The sequence below is a fragment of the Lacerta agilis genome, chromosome 2, assembly GCF_009819535.1.
Source record: "Lacerta agilis isolate rLacAgi1 chromosome 2, rLacAgi1.pri, whole genome shotgun sequence".
In the NCBI taxonomy this organism is placed as follows: domain Eukaryota; kingdom Metazoa; phylum Chordata; class Lepidosauria; order Squamata; family Lacertidae; genus Lacerta; species Lacerta agilis.
In genome coordinates, this window is record NC_046313.1 from 100,094,967 (window position 1) to 100,106,040 (window position 11,074).

The 11,074-nt window shown below is 43.2% G+C and overlaps 1 protein-coding gene across 3 annotated transcripts in view; it reads left to right on the top strand.

The window, feature by feature from the left end:
• Positions 1–330: 330 nt before the first annotated feature.
• Positions 331–11,074, top strand: part of CFAP20DC (CFAP20 domain containing) — a 140,876-nt gene continuing 130,132 nt past the window's right edge. The window contains exon 1 of one of the 3 annotated variants that reach the window (XM_033141329.1): positions 331–580. The gene's annotated coding sequence lies outside the window, so the exon portion shown is untranslated. The remainder of the gene's footprint in view (positions 581–11,074) is intronic. The other 2 variants (XM_033141326.1, XM_033141325.1) reach the window with 2 other exon arrangements.

An 11,074-nucleotide genomic window follows, 5' to 3' on the forward strand; every position in this document is an offset into this window, starting at 1 on the left:
GGCTGCCCTGGAACCTTCGCGGAGCGCCCTTCCCTTGCCTCTAGGGTCACCATGGCAACCAAACGCGAGGCGCCGGCCTGCCACGGGGCTTGACGCGCCGGCCGCGGGCGCAAGTCTCTCGGCACAACGGAGAGAAAATTAAATACAGTAAAAGAGAAAATTAAATACAGTAAAAGTTAAAGCATTCTCGCCCTCCCCCCTCCATGTTGAGTGCGTCGGCGGCGGCGGCGGGCAGAGCGGCCTCCCAAAGGTCAGGAAAGACCTGGGCACGGCTGTGGGCACCTTTCGAGCGGAGCGCCCGAGGCAGGAAAGAAGGACTTGGCGGGTCCCTCCTCCTGCACCCGCCGCCTCAAGGCTCCTCCCGCGCCGGCCGCCATTTTGAGCCGTTGCGGTCGCCTGGCCGGGCGGGAACCGCGCCGCCTTCGCCGCCTTTAGTCCCTTTTCCCTCGCCTTAGTTTGGGGGCAGCTGGTTGCTAGGCCCGCATGCCCTCGCCACCGCCACCAGCAGCCCTGTTCCGCCTCCGCCTCGGAGGAAAGCCGGCAGGCGCCCCTGCTTCTTCTCCCCTCCTCCGCCTCCCAGGTAAGCGCCCCCTTCTCACGCCCATCTTCTCCACCCAGGATGTCATCCTAAACACGCTTTTTCTCGGGAGCAAAACGCCACAGGACTCGGTGGGGCTTATTGTTGCATAGACATGCGCAGGATGACGTTCCCACCCCCCGGCTCCAGGACTAGAGGTTTTTTGAATTTTGGTTAGAATGGCACAACCACCTCTTCTTAATCTGAGTTGAAATCAAATTCATTTTTCTTAGGCTGCACACAAGGGCTGGGCGTCCTTTCGTTGCCCCCTGACAGAGACACTGCGCCTTTAGCAGCTGCATCTCCCTCGCTGGAGATGCAGTGGCAGGAACAAACCTTGTTCTATTACAGCTGCATTTCTGCCTGAAGCACAACGGTTTTTTAGCACGATGACAACCCTGTTTAAGATTATGCAAAAGCAATTGCAGGTCAGTCTTACACACGTATTTGATCCTAAGCAACCCCCCAGTTTGTACAAGTAGGGGGTTGTTCCCAGGTAAGAGTGTGCCGATGATGACAGCACTGCAGCATAAAATCACCCTCAAGGAATTATTGTTATCATTACTATTACTATTGTTATTATTATTATTAGTGCTATTTTACTAGAAAAAGAGGTGCCCAAATTCACCATCAACTTGCTCTTCTCTTTTAATGGCAATGGTGCCCACCTGAGGGGTGCTGGAACTGAGTTCCAGTGAGTTCTTGCGGGGGGGGGGGGAAAGCTGATTATTGTATTTATATTTATTTATATCCCACCTTTTCTCTGGACTGGGACTCTAGGCTGCTAACAGATAAAAATAAAACACACAGAGGGGAAAAAACAAAAAACCTATGCACAGATAAAATAGAAAAGACTAAAAAAGAATGCAGCAGGAAGCCCAGTAAGGTGTTGTAAATAATTCCATTCCCCTCCTTTCAATATATGCTTGGATGCAAAATAGGGTTTCTACCTCAGGCCACTTTACTGAATGTGGTGGTGTCATTTATTTCTGACCCACCTTTTAGGGCCAGCCTTTGCAAGGCTGCTTAACTCTGGAACAAACAACTGACCAAAAAAAAAATCATATCAGTTATATTGGGGGGGGGGGCAGTATTCATATTAGTAAAAATGATGGTTGAATAAAAATTCATTTTAGCATTCAAGGGAGGGTATTAAGTGGAGTTGGTGGGGGGAATTGCACATGTGTGGAGCCACTATTGGAAAGGTGTTGTAGGGATGGATGAAGGAATGTGCTACTTTTCAGTGGTCTGCACTGACTGCAAGGAGAAAAGGTAATGCAGATTACTGGCATAGCAACCCCTGCTGGCGTCTGGGGTGGGGGTGCGGTGCACATGCGTGCTGCGCCATGAGGGCGTGGCATCCCAAGTGGGCAGGGTGCACCGTCCAAGCAAATGTGTCCCTCCTGGACCAGCGCTGCCAGAAAAGCAGCCGCCAGGAGGGACACCCAGGAGGGCCATGGCTGGCATGTGCTGGCCTGCAGGATGCCCCAGCCGCCGCATCCCTTTTGGGCGGGTGGCCAGCGGCACGCCCCACACTGCTTTTTTGGACAGTGCTGGGCCCGCTGGAGGGTGCCCGGAGGGTGCCCGGAGGGATAGCGGCTTGGGTGCTTTGCAGCCCCAATGTTGCCCCGCCCCTCTCTTCCTATGCTATTGATGTAGAAGGAGCAGTGACTAATTTAGGCTGCTCAAGAGTCCTAACTGTTTAAACGATTGTAGCCTTGTTCCTTGTTCTAGTACTTGTTTATTTGAAAGTAAGTCCCACTGACTTCCAAGCAAGGATACATGGGGATTGAGCCCTAATTGAATTCATTAGGGCTTATCCCCAAGCAGAATCCCTAACTCATCAGAAAGAAAACCCCAAGCCCTCATCCTCTCTGCTGTTGTGCCTTTTAATAGCACATTGATCTACTAAAATCAGCTGGTGAATCTTCATGTCATTGTGATAAGGATCATCACCTGCTAATATCTTTATATCAAGCCACTTTTTAAAGAACAGGAGCAATAAAGGAATAGGAGCAAAAGCTATGTAAGCTTGCAGAAGATTACAGCTTTATAGTGCAGTGCAGTCCATATACCATGGAAGTAATCTTATATAGAAAGGGCCAACCGAAATGATTAAGGGGATGGAGCAACTCCCCTATGAGGAAAGGTTAAAACATTTGGAGTGCTTCAGTTTAGAGAAGTGATGAGTAAGAGGATACATGCTAGTGGTGTATAAAATTATGCACCATGTGGAGAAAGTGGATAGAGAAATGGTTTTCTCCCTCCCTCAAAACACTAGAACTCTGAGGCATTCAATGAAGCTCAATGTTGGAAGATTCAGGACAGACAAAAGAAAGTACTTCTTCACACAGTTTATAGTTAAACTATGGAAAACACTCTTACATGAGGCAGTGATGACCACCAATTTAGATTACTTTAAAAGAGGATTGGACAAATAAGGCTATCAGTGGCTGCTAACCTTGATGGCTTGCCTGTTATAAGCAGTATGCTTCTGAGTACCAGTTGCTCAAAATCTTAGGAGGGAACAAAGCTCTTGTGCTCAGCTCCTGCTTGTGAGCTTCCTCCACTGTGAGAATGGAATGCTGGACTATATGAGCCATTGGCCTCATCCAGTAGACTCTTCTTATGTTCATATAGAATTGTACCTGCAAGCCTTATTTTTATTTCATTGGATTAAGTTGTGCCTAACGGCACAGGTGGCATTGTGGTCTAAACCACAGAGCCTAGGGCTTGTCAATCAGAAGGTCGGTGGTTCGAATCCCTGCGACAGGGTGAGCTCCCGTTGCTCGGTCCCTGCTCCTGCCAACCTAGCAGTTCAAAAGCATGTCAAAGTGCAAGTAGATAAATAGGTACTGCTCCGGCGGGAAGGTAAACGGCATTTCTGTGCACTGCTCTGGTTCGCCAGAAGTGGCTTAGTCATGCTGGCCACATGACCCAGAAAAACTGTCTGCAGACAAATGCCAACTCCCTCGGCCAGTAAAGCGAGATGAGCGCCGCAACCCCAGAGTCGTCCGCAACTAGACTTAACAGTCAGGGGTCCCTTTACCTTTACCTTTAACGACACAAGATCTGGCCTCTGTCAGAAGTAAGTGGCTTCTAACTCGCCAGCCTTACACACTGATCATAAATCCATTTACATGGAAGTCAGTCCCACTGACTTCAGTAAACTTTCTTCCAAGTTAAGTATACTTAAGATGTCAGCCTTAGTTATTACCTAATATGACTGCAGATATGGAAGGACCCCCCTCTCCCACCCCATTTTGAGCTGATGTTTTCATGTGGCTACATTACAAGAAAAGGCAATGGGGTTCAATATTAAAATGTCACTTCACCACACATTCTTTTGTTCTGCATTTTGGCCCGGTGACGTGTTGTAAAGTTGCCATCCTCAGATCTATTGTACTATCGCTGTGGCGTAAAGTTGTCAATGCTTTATTGGATATAAATGTATGGTGTTGCCAGGGTTGATAGGATACCCAAAATAAATATAAAATTGTAACAATTTCATAACTGCAGTTTAAAATACGAGAACTTGTGGATTTATAGATCCTCAAGAGGTTGCTGGCCTTCTTCTACCTTTGATATTCTTTACTGTTACCACAGTAACGACAGAGGATGAGATGGTTGGACAGTGTTCTTGAAGCTACTAACATGAGTTTGGCCAAACTGCGAGAGGCAGTGAAGGATAGGCATGCCTGGCGTGCTCTGGTCCATGGGGTCACGAAGAGTCGGACACGACTGAATGACTGAACAACAACAACAACAACAACAACTGTTACCAAGGAACTAAATATACAAGGAAGCAGAATACTGTACATAAAAGTCTTGAAAGCCACCTGCTTCTTATTCTTCTCATTACTATTATTACAGTCAGATGTGAAGTCGAGTCCTGCCATGATTTGTAAATATATTATTTTATATTTATATTCTATATTATGGTCACTCTGGTGTGTGATCAGCAACTGTGTGTGTGTGTGTGTGTGTGTGTCTGTGTGTGTTCTTTCGAACCCTTAAGCAGCTTTTGATACTAGCAGCTGTGATATCCTTCTGAACTACCATCTTGAATTTTTCTTGTTTTTTCCTGACACTGATCTATCTAGAGGACTCTAGAAAGTGATGTTGAGAAGCTATTGTTCCTTCCTTTGAGTATTGGCCTATGAGTTACCACTGGATTCCATCTTGTCACCAATGCTATTTAGCATCTCCAGAAAATGCCTGGGGTAGTTAGTCCAGAGTTTTGGAGTGTGGTGTCATAAAATATATGGGTAGTGCCTAGCTTCTTTTTCATCAGATGCTAGGGAGGCAGTTGAAACTCCAAATTAGTGTTTTGAGGCTATGGTGAGCTGGATGTGACTGAGACTTAATCAAAATAAGCCAGGTACTTTTGGTTAACAGGAAAGCCAACCTGGGAATATATTCCTATCCTGTGTTACCCTGACTGTGGTTCTTGTTCTATGCCTTTAACCAGGAAGTGTACATTTGCTATTGTATACATATTAGTTTACAAATAATGTGCATATATTGATACATTGTACCTTATAAAACAAGATGTTATGATGGACCTAAGAAACATTAGTTGTTAAGAGAGGCAGCAGTCAACAATCCAAAGAATACTGTCAATTCATTGTTGTGTGAGGCTTTTACTCACTCTTATCACAGATCTGTGACGTAAATGTGCAAATGAAACAGTACTTTCCCTCAAATATAAACGCACAGAGGATTCCATTAAAATTTGTTTTGTCCTATATAGAGGCTTGCTTGTAACATTTTTTGTTATTTGCTGTAAGTTACTAGAGAAGACTAACACATGACTTTATTTTCTGCATGAGAATTGGTAGCTACAGCAGGAATGCAATAATAATTTGTCTTTAGTGTTATGCTTATATTATGTAATACCAAATGGGAATACTTATGCTACTAACACTAAGTGGGGGCATTTATAATGTTCTAAACATAATTATGCAGTATACATATTTCCCAATTTATTTCCATAGTGCGGGGTAAAATACTATATAAACAGAATAATAATTCCACTGCATTTTATTCTATTAAAATTAGGGATATCATCGGATGAAAGAATTCTAGTCAATAAAGCACCTGTCTTTTAACTACAGAATCAATTAAATTTAAGCAAATGTGCATATGACCAGAATCTCAATGTAGATGCCTTTTTTTGAGATAGTGAAACAAAATTTCTTGCATCTTAAATAAAACTCATCATTCATTGGCATGGCTCTCATATATTAGTAAATCAAACTGTAGTTTACAGTACCAGGAATTAGCAAACCTGCTGGTGCATGTTACTGAAGTCATGCCTGCCCCCCTCCTTCCTTTGCCATGCTAGGAGGAAGCAAACCAGAGCACTGGCATAGTGTTATGTGCAAACTAGTTCTCATGGCTCTCTCTCTCTAAACAAGCCACAAGAAAAGGCCAACAACAGATATGGGATGCAGGTACGATTAACTCTGGCTCACTGTTGTGTACAAAGCAGGCCATTGTCTTATTTATTCACTGTTGGAGCAGAGGACCACAAAAAGGTAAACTTGTTTACTTTCAACTCACAGGCCTGCCAGATCAATTAATCAACTAAGTGTTGATTAACAATGCAGTTCTGTGCATGCTTGTACAGAAGTAAGTTCCATAGTGTCCACTGGGGCTTACTCCCAAGTAAGTGTATTTCCTAAATTATTTTGACTACTAAAATGAGTAGTATTTCTTGAAAAGTCATATTTTTTATATAAAAAGGGCCTATGATCCAGAAAGAACACAGGGATTTGCTTTGATGAAGTCTATGTCACCTTGAATTTTAATGCCTCCAGCCTTTAGCATATTTTTCAAATAAATTGGCAGCTGATGACATCTTTATAGGATGCAATAAAGTAGCCATTCTCTCATTTTTCAGCCACGGATCAAAATTCTTATTATTTTACTGCCCTAAAAGCATGTACTTTTAGCACAGCATATCAGCCCAACTGGGGATACAGAACCTGCAGTGCTACAGTTAATGGCAGATTAACAGAACAGTGTTTAAAGCTATGTCCCACTGAAATACATTTTTATTTTCTGAAATTTAGACCACCAGACATTATTCATAATCCAACTATCTGTAATAACGTTTTGATTATTGGCTCCATAATGCTTCTAACACTAAAAACAGAGAATATACCCAGGACTCTCTTAGTACTGTACTTTTAGCACAGACCCTGATTTTATCCTTATTGCACATGTTTGGCTCCCCCAAACACACAATATTTACTGCTAATGCCTGTTTTCCTGGCCCTTTATGTAGACAGGGAACAATCTGTTATGCAGTTTGTATTCATATCTACTAATTCCTCCTCATCTTTCTCCAAAATTTAATTTACCGGTAGTTAAGACCGATAGAACTTTACATCTCCGTTTAAGTTTAGTCACTTTTGTGGGGAAGGCAGATACAGATAACCATGAGGGGTTGTTTAAGAGATGTGTTTGAAGACCAGATCCTTCAATAACACTCATACATCTTGCTACTATTATTATGTCCAACAAATTAGGCCTTTTCATTTGATAATATGACCATAGTTTTCTTATTCAGTCAACAACTAGCGCCTACAACAAAATGTTTCAATGTACTGTATAGTACTTCTGTTTGATGTTGCATTCAGCCAGCCATACTGTCATGAACTGGCAGGATTTTGGGGAGGAGGAAGAGGATCCTGGTGAGGGGTGCAGCTGAGAGTGGGTCACATGTGAGCAAGCTGGGGATGGGGAAGGAGAGGTTGTTGTAGACAATACTCACAGGGTGACATGAGGGTGCAGGGGCTAGTGCACAGGAAGCCGAGCAGCAGGACCCCTTGCCAGAGCCAGAGAGGTCCCCACAAACACGGCGGGTCCTAAGACGTAGGGAACAGTAGGTGGGGCACTCAAGGAAGGAGAGGCAGGCCAGGGCCTGCTGCCTAGTTCACTAGCTGGCCAGGTGGGGAAGGAGGCATGTGATTCCTGCAATCAGCAGACACAGTATAAGAAGGCAGCAGAGCTGAGGTACTGTGGCTGCTCAACTGCCCATGTTGAAGGACCTTGCCTGGAATTCTCCTTGGACCTTCACGGGTTTCTACTTCGACTGCTGAACTAACATTTTGGCTTACTGACCCTAGACTGCACTTCCTGATCTTTGGACTTGGCTTGCATGGGTTGGCTTCTAGACTTGGAACTTTGTCATACAGATTAGTTTCTGGACTTGGAACTTTGCCTGGGCACACTGTCGGCCAGGGGATCAGGACACATGCCCTTCTTCATGATACTCCTGTTACCCCTCCTACCCAGTTTTCCCCTTTCCCCTCTGCCTGTAGCAGTCAGCATTCCATCACTACTGAGCATGCTCAGGCCTCATTAGGCTGTTCTTGGAGTTTTTACTCCCTTATGATTCGCGCCCACCTACACTCAATATTTTCTGTATTTCTGTAAACCTTGGGCTTTTCCTAAGCCTAATACCTCCTTCTAGTGTATGGTTGGTGCTGTTTGGGCTACAGAGAAGATTCACACTCACCTCTGAACTTTGGAAACACAGGGAATGGTGATTAGCAGCATTAGAAGTTGTCTTATATTAATTCAAGCAATTTGTGCATCAAGCCCAGTATTATCCATTTTGACTTGTAAAAGTACTAATGGTGGATTGGAAAACAACGATTACTGGTTTGTTGGTTTTAAGCTAAGGAATGTATAGTAAATTTCAGGTTACTGAAACCTCTCCATCTTGAACTTTAGTTTATGCAACTTATGCAATACTACTAACATCTCCCTGGAGCATACTTTTCCAAAATCAAGTATTTAACAGAAAAGGTCTCTGTCCCTAAAGTCACTGCACATTTCCTGAGAAGGCTCACCCGGGGATCCTGGCCACAGTTTTATTCATATAGATTGATATTATTTCAGTATCATAGGCCTTAAAACAGTGTTGATTTATGTGAAGCTGAGACACAAGAGAGGCAACAGTTTATCACATATGAAGGGTCATAGCATCTTTGAGACAAATGAATTCTACATATTGAATATTTAAAACTAAGTCTGTCAAAATGACATACCATATATTCCCTCAAAATACAAGCTAACATAATAGATGGTCTTAGTAGGGGTGTATTAATGTTCTTTATTGGCTATCGTTTCAATATCAAAGCAAAGTAAAAGTAATCTTTACAGAGAACTTCAGAAAGACAAAATAACACATGACACTGTTCATGAATTTAAATGCATACCCTATCAGTTTTTAATACATTGCGGGTTTGTGATGCATGCATAATTTTGGAATGGGATTCGGTTGAGGATTTAGATGTTCTGTTTGCCATGTTCATGGTACAAACTTTGAAGAAAATGAAATTGCTCATGCTTCTGATGCGTGGGATTCTGGCTGCCTGGATGAGGTAGGAACTACTATTACTCTTTAGGAACTGTTGCACTTTAGAAAAGGCTAGTAGCCATTCAGTATTTGCTCATTTGCTTGCAACACTATCCTAATACCCACGCCTATACAGTGGTACCTCAGGTTACATACCTTCAGGTTACATACGCTTCAGGTTACAGACTCCGCTAACCCAGAAATAACGCTTCAGGTTAAGAACTTTGCTTCAGGATGAGAACAGAAATTGTGCTCTGGCAGCGCAGCAGCAGCGGGAGGCCCCATTAGCTAAAGTGGTGCTTCAGGTTAAGAACAGTTTCAGGTTAAGAACGGACCTCCGAAACGAATTAATTATTAACCCAAGGTACCACTGTACAACATTGGGTTTCTTAATAGAGGCAGTTAGTATGCACTATTGGAGCTGCTATAGCAAGTCTTACATTATTATTTTCAGCTCCACATAAAGTATTTATTTGCAGTTGAAAATTGAATACAAAACCTCTATGACTAGAATGCATATATAATAAGAGCACACATGGATCAAGACAGGTGCCCATCCAGTCCAGCATCCTATTCACAGTGGTTAACCAGATGTCTATGAGAAGCCAACAAGCAGGACCTGAGCACTACAGTTCCTTCCCCACTTGTGATTCCCAGCACTGGTATTCAAAGGCATTCTGCCTCCCAACAATGGAGGCTCCAGTCATCATGGCTGTTCTCCATTAGTTTGTCTTGTCCTCTTTTAAAACCCTCCAACTGCGTGACCTGTAATTTCCTGAATTCTATTTTTAAAATTGGTGTTACAATGGGCACTTTCTAGACCTCAGACATGAAGGCTGATATTGGGAAAAGTCACATATTTTTGTAGATCAGCAATTTCACTTGGAAGTTCTTTAGAAACTCATGGATACATGCCATTTGCCCCTGGTGATTTGTCATTTTTTAATTTGTCAATAAGGCCTAGAACGTCTCTTATCACCACTATTTCCTCAGTTCTTCACACTCCCTTCCAGTGAAAGTTAGTTCAGTAACAGAGATCTGCCCTACAGCTTCCGCTGTGAAGACAGATGCAAATAATTTGGCTTCTCTGCAATCTTATTTTCCTCCTTTAGCACACCCTTGACTCCCTTGTCATCTGTAGATCCAACCACTATCCTAGCTGGTCTCCTGTTACTGATGTATTTAATTTTTTTGTTGTGGACCGTTATATTTTAGCAATGCGCTCTTTGAATTCTTCACACACACTCCACCTATTATTGTCTGCTTGCAGAGGATGCGGGTGGCACTGTGATCTAAACTGCTGAGTCTCTTGGGCTTGCTGATCAGAAGGTTGGCGGTTCGAATCCGCATGATGGGGTGAGCTCCCGTTGCTCTGTCCCAGCTTCTGCCAACCTAGCAGTTTGAGAGTATACCAGTGCAAGTAGATAAATAGGTACCGCTGCAGCAGGAAGGTAAACAGCGTTTCTGTGCGCTCTGGCTTCCATCATGGTGTCCTGTGTATAGAGCGGTATATAAATTCAATAATAAATAAATAAATAAATAAATAAATAAATAAATAAGTGGTTTAGTCATGCTGGCCACATGACTCTGAAAGCTGTCTGTGGACAAACGCCAGCTTCCTTGGCCTGAAAAGCAAGATGAGCGCTGCAACCCCATAGTTGCCTTTGACTGGACTTAACTGTCCAGGGGTCTTTAACTTTTTACCATCTGCATTTCTTTTACCAGATTTTATATTTTGTTTTGCTTTCTTCATTTGGACAAGGGTTCTATTTTCTAAAGAAGACCTTCTGGCTTGCAATAGCTTCCATGTTGACAACATTCACAAGCAGTGCATCACAGTCTAAAATTGTTGGCTGGTGGAAGTTGTAAAAGCATCTTTATGGCTGGAGTATATGGAAGGATTTTTTTCCACCAAGTTTGAGAAACGTTGCTTTTGAACATTTCATCTTTAACTATAGATGCAATGTGGAGGTTGAGCTCCCAGGGCCTTTGCTAAAAAAAAGGTGCTCTTATTCCTGGCCAAGCACTTTGGTGCTCCACACAGAACATGACTATTCTTGTATTATGCTAATTATAGGAAGCCAACTGTGTCATCACTGGCTCTGTATGTGTACGCTGGTAGA